The sequence below is a fragment of the Watersipora subatra genome, chromosome 9 (assembly GCF_963576615.1).
Source record: "Watersipora subatra chromosome 9, tzWatSuba1.1, whole genome shotgun sequence".
NCBI lineage: Eukaryota > Metazoa > Bryozoa > Gymnolaemata > Cheilostomatida > Watersiporidae > Watersipora > Watersipora subatra.
Window position 1 is genome coordinate 2,238,309 of NC_088716.1, and position 6,000 is coordinate 2,244,308.

The following is a 6,000-nucleotide window of genomic DNA, read 5'->3' on the forward strand; positions in this document are numbered from 1 at the left end:
GTCAACTTTCTTCTGTTTTTTCTATCGTTTTGTCAAAATTCACTCTCTATATGAATAAGCTGCACATCACTGTGTTTCCATGATGTGCGTAATTCGCGATTTTGAGCCAATCCGCAAGTTATCCACGTCATGGAAACGGCATAAGTTGGCAAGCTAAGCGAGTTGTTGATCTGCAAAACATTATCGAGCCCATCATACTTGCAAATCATGGAAACAGCACTTGCGAATCATGAGCATCGGAAATCGGAGCATTGGCACACTTCAGTCGTTTTACTTTGATTTCAGCAATGTCAATGAGCCAATGTTCCGATTGATTGCTGCTAGCTTAGTTGTGACAAGACTGCATAGCTATTTATTGAGCCATTAACTAGACTAATACTTGACCTATAACTAATGACTATGACTAATACTAACACCTTGACAGGTGTTCATTGAAAAGCTATATTGCAAAGTAATTCGACTTGCAAATCATTTGAATTATTCGAATCATGCAAAAAGCTTCAGCTTTTGTTAAATCTTGTGCTACAAAAGCAAAGCTTTTGCAAGACATGCTCTGACAAAAAATGTTTGAAATTAAATACAGAGACTAGTCATGGCTAAATAAAATACTTTCTATCGACAAAAAAAACACATTCAATTTAGAATGTGTGTAAGATTAATAGGGTGTTAGTAAAGCCAATGCTTATAACATTTTGTAGAAGTTATTTTTTGATGTTTTGCAGGTCTAGCAATGTCCTTTTAATCTATCACCATGCTGCTGACCAGAAATAAATGGCTTACTCATTATAAAATTACTCTGAACTAACTTAATCATAACTTTAATAAATAACTTTATTTACTAAATCTATTAAAGAAATTGCTATAGATTATCATTTTGCAGCTAACTTTATTTTAATTGTCTACCGAATTAATTATAACAATTATAGTTTATGAATAAATTTATACAGCATATGGAATAGTAGCTACGACTTTATCTTTCACTTAGCATTCTGAGAATCAAATATTTGTAGACCTCAAAATCTCAAAATCACAGAAGGTAAAAGTCATGATATATTAAATTATTACTTGCAGCTGCATGTAAACATAGCTGCAACAACACTAAATGCAGACAGCATTATGTAGGGCTTTATTTAAATACTACTCCAATCAACACCGGCTCATACTAGTACATGCCTGCCATGCATAATCAAAAATAACATGTCTGTATAGAACGACAAAAGAAGCATTTTTGCAGTTAATTGTGGAAGTATTAATCAAATTATTGATAAAAATATTTATATTTTGTAACCCAAGTTATTATATTATTCAATTCTGTCACGTAACAAAGGTAGAAAGTTTTCCCAAAGGCCCTCTATTTTTGAGTTATAACAAAGTGTTGAAACTATAGGTTGTGAAATGTATATCCTTAGATACGTTTTTCAATCAAAACACTTATTTGTCAAGTTCAGACAACTGACTGCCATGGTCGGCGCAGATAGGGCAGTCATTGGATGCATAATTAGTGCAAACAGCTGGCATACAGGGTCAGCTAGAGTCACAGGTGTGATGGCTAAATAAGCAAGAGTTGGCTTACTAAGACATTGAGTCTCTCCACATACAAGTATGGCGCAATAATGATGTATGGTCGCAGAAAAGGAGTACAGTACCATTTTCAACACAAACTATTTTAAACCACTAACCACAGTGTTAGCATTGCTATTTTTGCAGCCATATAAATGTGTTCAAATTGCAATTAGTTCATTTAAATAATTAATCAAGGCTGGTTCACACTGTTATCGCAGTATCTCAGAGTTGATGCCACAATACTTTGACGATTGTTGATGATAACCATGTTCACACTATCACAAACCCAACTGCATTTGCATCAGGAAATACCTGTGACATTTAGCTTGTTAAATTTTTGCGGGGAAACCTCTTCGTTTTCACATGCAAATGAAAAAATGTATAAAAATATGAAAGACTTCATCAAAATAACATAACGTATTTACATAGCGGTTTATCATAGTTTTTTCGTGTTAAGAAAAATTTTAACATGCTCACAAAATGGAAAAAAATCTTCTCAAATATATACCATTAATTCTTCTGTATTCGTTTTTATATGATAAATTTCCAACATACAACGTAAAATGATTGCACTCTTGAAACGCGATATTACAAAAAATACTGACTCGTTAGGATTATGATCTGAACAAATAAAATGCACATTAAAACAGTTGTCTACTTTGTTACCATTCTGAAAGCTTGAGAAGGTTCTATATCATTTTACTGTAACTATTTATGCTACCGTCTCGTGAAGCAATGATTGTGAAAAGGAAGGCAACAAAAAACTTCACATATTTTTATTAAAGGTTTGCCTTAAAAATGCGTGTGTTATTATGTTGAAAAAAAAAACAAAAAGATTACTGACTCAATTTTGTCCAACTAACCCTTTGCACACTCGGAATAAGCCAAGCCCTAATCGGTAAATTCTCGATCCGCGATTATGAAAATATCGGGTCGAGATTACAAATTTTCAAGCTAACCGCAGTCAGCCACCACAGTACCCAGCTCCATCTAAAATGCCTGAAGGATACACTGCAAACCAAATACATGCTTTAAATGTTTCCTAGGTATAAATTTCTAGTGGAAGTTGTAAAAACAAACTGAAGTTTGGTTTCAAAGTCAATTTATTAAAGTTTTTTATTAAAATACTTGCATACTGAATTATCCGGAACTATAGGTTCATAAAGATATTGTTATGAAAGTTATATGTATATGAACAAGAATCTGCAGGACTCAGAAAAAGTCTAGAATATGCCGTAGATTATGACACTGTATGATACTGCAGAAGCTCAACACAATTGCCATTATGCAATCTAGACAGAACCTGGTGGCTACTTCAAAATTGAATCATTATACCAGCTGCCTACAGGTATATGTAGAAGTAAAAGCACTAGCCCTTTGTATGATGCTTTTATGATGCAATAAAACTATTTACTTGTGTTGCAATTAGGTAGCTTGACTATCTATCACAAACAACTCAAACAAACATATTTTGCCAATTTTAATGAAAGTGTTACAGAAAATTTGGCCAATAACTTATAATTGGGTTATATGACATCTCTTCATCAGGTACTTAACTGGCTTCAATTGTTAGATAGAAATCAAACATAAAAGGCAGGAAAATTTATGGTCAAGAGATGCTAATGGTATCCAATTAATAGTGTTTACAAGGTTAGACTAAACATCGCACTTTTGTTTATTTGGTAGGAGCTGTTCTCACAATTTTGCAGAAGAACTAGGATTGTAATTTTTATTTCCATCTCCATTGTAATTTTCATATTTTTCATAATTTTCATATACTTCTTGGACAGCGATTGCCTGTTCATTTGCAACGCCTAGCCTGTGAACTGCAAATTACTGTTCAATTCCCAAATACACCCAGATGAATGACAAGATCGGCATCCAATCTTGAAATGTTCTCTTAGCCAATGATCTCCGCTAATAACTCTTACTTATTATTGCTATAATAGTTCAAACTGATTGTGTTGGCAGAAGATTGTTCTATCAAACAACACTGTTCCATTAATATCAATTATGTCAAATTAAGTGTTTCATAATTACAAATTTGTTTTTAGAACTAATCACTGCCGAGCAGTGATCTATGGACTCAGTGAATGCCTAATCTGGCACTTTAGACCCTCAATAAGAGAGTAATTATGCAATAGCTATGGAGTTTCTCCTGGTCAATAAAGGATGAAAGAAATTAACAGCAAATGACATGTAGGAGTAGCGGCTCCAGGCTTTGCCAGAGGGACACTAATTAACGCAATGTCAGTTTTACTGTAACTCTGAACCTTGACATTCTCACATTCTCCAATCCTTCTAGTAAAATGTTTTCAATGAATTTTAAAGATTTTTTATTTAATGCAAACTCATTGTAAAGGACTACTGTATTTTAGCTAGGCCTTCTACAGCCTTACTTTCCCTCTTGGTAATTTTTCCTTATAGTTTGTTCACATGCTTGTAATAATTAGACCTTCCCCTCCTATGCTGCTAGTTCCTTACTTAAAACAATAAACCTTGACCACCAGGAATGCATCGGAGTGCTGTTGTTATATCACTCTGGAGTTTATTTCTGGTGGGCTTTCTCTCGCGTCGTGATTGGCTCGGGATATGAGACCATAACTGTTGGGACCAATTATATCGTTATCCTTGCCGCCAATACTCGCAATCAACTTGGACAGCAGTGCTAGAATGCAGTAGTATCAGTCAATTCTGAATTTATACCAGCCTTCTATAAACATATATAACCTTTTCACTAATGTTTTGTCCTACATAATTCATGATAGAATAGAGGAGGCAAAAGGTACGTAACTTTTATCATGTATCACTATTATATTTCATTTCGTGTGTTCACAGCAGTTTAACAATATTGTACTATTTTTACCATGTTTTTGGTCTATTATAATTCTGATGTTTTGCATTATGCCTCTACATTGCATGGAATTTTCTAAACCCACTAAGTAAGTTGTAAGCAGTAATATGCTGTTCGCTGTAGAGTCTTAATCTATTATTTCAGACTTCATGATGTGTCTATGTTAATGCTGAAATAAAGCCAAGCATCTGTAAAGTCAAACCCTACCAGCAGTTCTAGCAATACAAATTGTTATACTCATATAACATATATGTAATAAATATAAATACTTATATTATTTCTAGCCATTTCTTAAACATATTTCTAGTAAACATCAGCCTCAAACTCCTTTGTTTTCAGGGTGTAATAGATAATTACTTCAACTGATGTGTCATGACTATAAAACAGGTACAATATAAATAAATACTAATGATTTTTCCAGTCTTTGATTGCTGGGATGAATAAGCTTGAGAGCTGCTGCTGCTTCTGCGGCGATTGGTGTAGCTGGGACTAGGACTATTTTAGGCAGTGATATGTTCACTAATTCTGCTTAGTTTTTGGCATTCTCGGCTCATCTTGGTCAACTGTCTTCTCTAGATCTGGTCAGTAAAGCAGCAGTTGTTGTCCTGAGCAATATGGCTTAACAAGCTTACCCTGTTGGTGATAAAGTTTCAAAGTTTATAAGGTTGTTTTTTTTTTAAGTTTCAAAACCTACAATATTTTTAATTTTATTCTACTAAGACGAGCCACAGAAGGCAACAATGTCATTTTTTCTCAATTATTTTGTGTATTTCATCTTTAGCAAACTGTTTAACTTTTACTCACATTAAAATTTGTTACATTCACTGCCTATTTCTGATTTCATGTTTATTTCACAAATTATGGCTAATTCTATTCACTTGAGTTGCCTCTAAAACATTTGAACCAATATGTATATTTTAAATTGTTAGAAGTATTTGCAACTGTTTTATATTGATTTACATGTCATGCAGTTCACATTGCAGACTTCACATTGAGCCAGTTGGGTTAAATCATAGATATAGTAAAGCCTAGATTGGCGAATAGCTATCAATACAATGGAGCAAAAGTGAGGCCTATAAGTGGCTGTTGTTTTCATGACGTTACGTCGTGGTGATGTGCATCACAGCATCAAAGCCTTCAATTGAGCAATAAGTTTAGTAGTAGAAGCACGCTTGGAATGCTAGTTTTTAAGTCATAAACATAACAATAAGACCAAATTCTTAGTGAAATGTCACCACAACACCCCAGGTATATCCTGAATTGCCCATAACCAAACAGAACTTCAACTCAAAACAAGAAGTTCTCAACAATATCATAAGCTATCTATGCCGATTAAAGACACCAAGCTGAAAGCTGCTAGTGGAAAATAATAGGAAAATCATCATCATTTCGTCATTGGTTTTGAGTCAGCAGCCAAATCTGTACATGACATTGCTCAGTATCTTTTCAGCAACTACCCTTACATCAACTACTTCCTAACCTTTAAGATCAACCAGGATCACATTGAGATTATGTTTTCCACAATACGATCTAAGGGTGGCTATAACAATAATCCGGATGTGCAGTGCTTTAGATCTGCACTT

The 6,000-nt window shown here is 34.0% G+C and overlaps 1 protein-coding gene across 1 annotated transcript in view; it reads left to right on the plus strand.

The window, feature by feature from the left end:
* The window catches only part of LOC137403553 (uncharacterized), a 411,606-nt gene extending 407,109 nt beyond the window's left edge, over window positions 1-4,497 (plus strand). Inside the window, exon 3 of the mRNA XM_068089505.1 lies at window positions 3,638-4,497. The gene's annotated coding sequence lies outside the window, so the exon portion shown is untranslated. The remainder of the gene's footprint in view (window positions 1-3,637) is intronic.
* The last annotated feature ends 1,503 nt before the right edge of the window (window positions 4,498-6,000 follow it).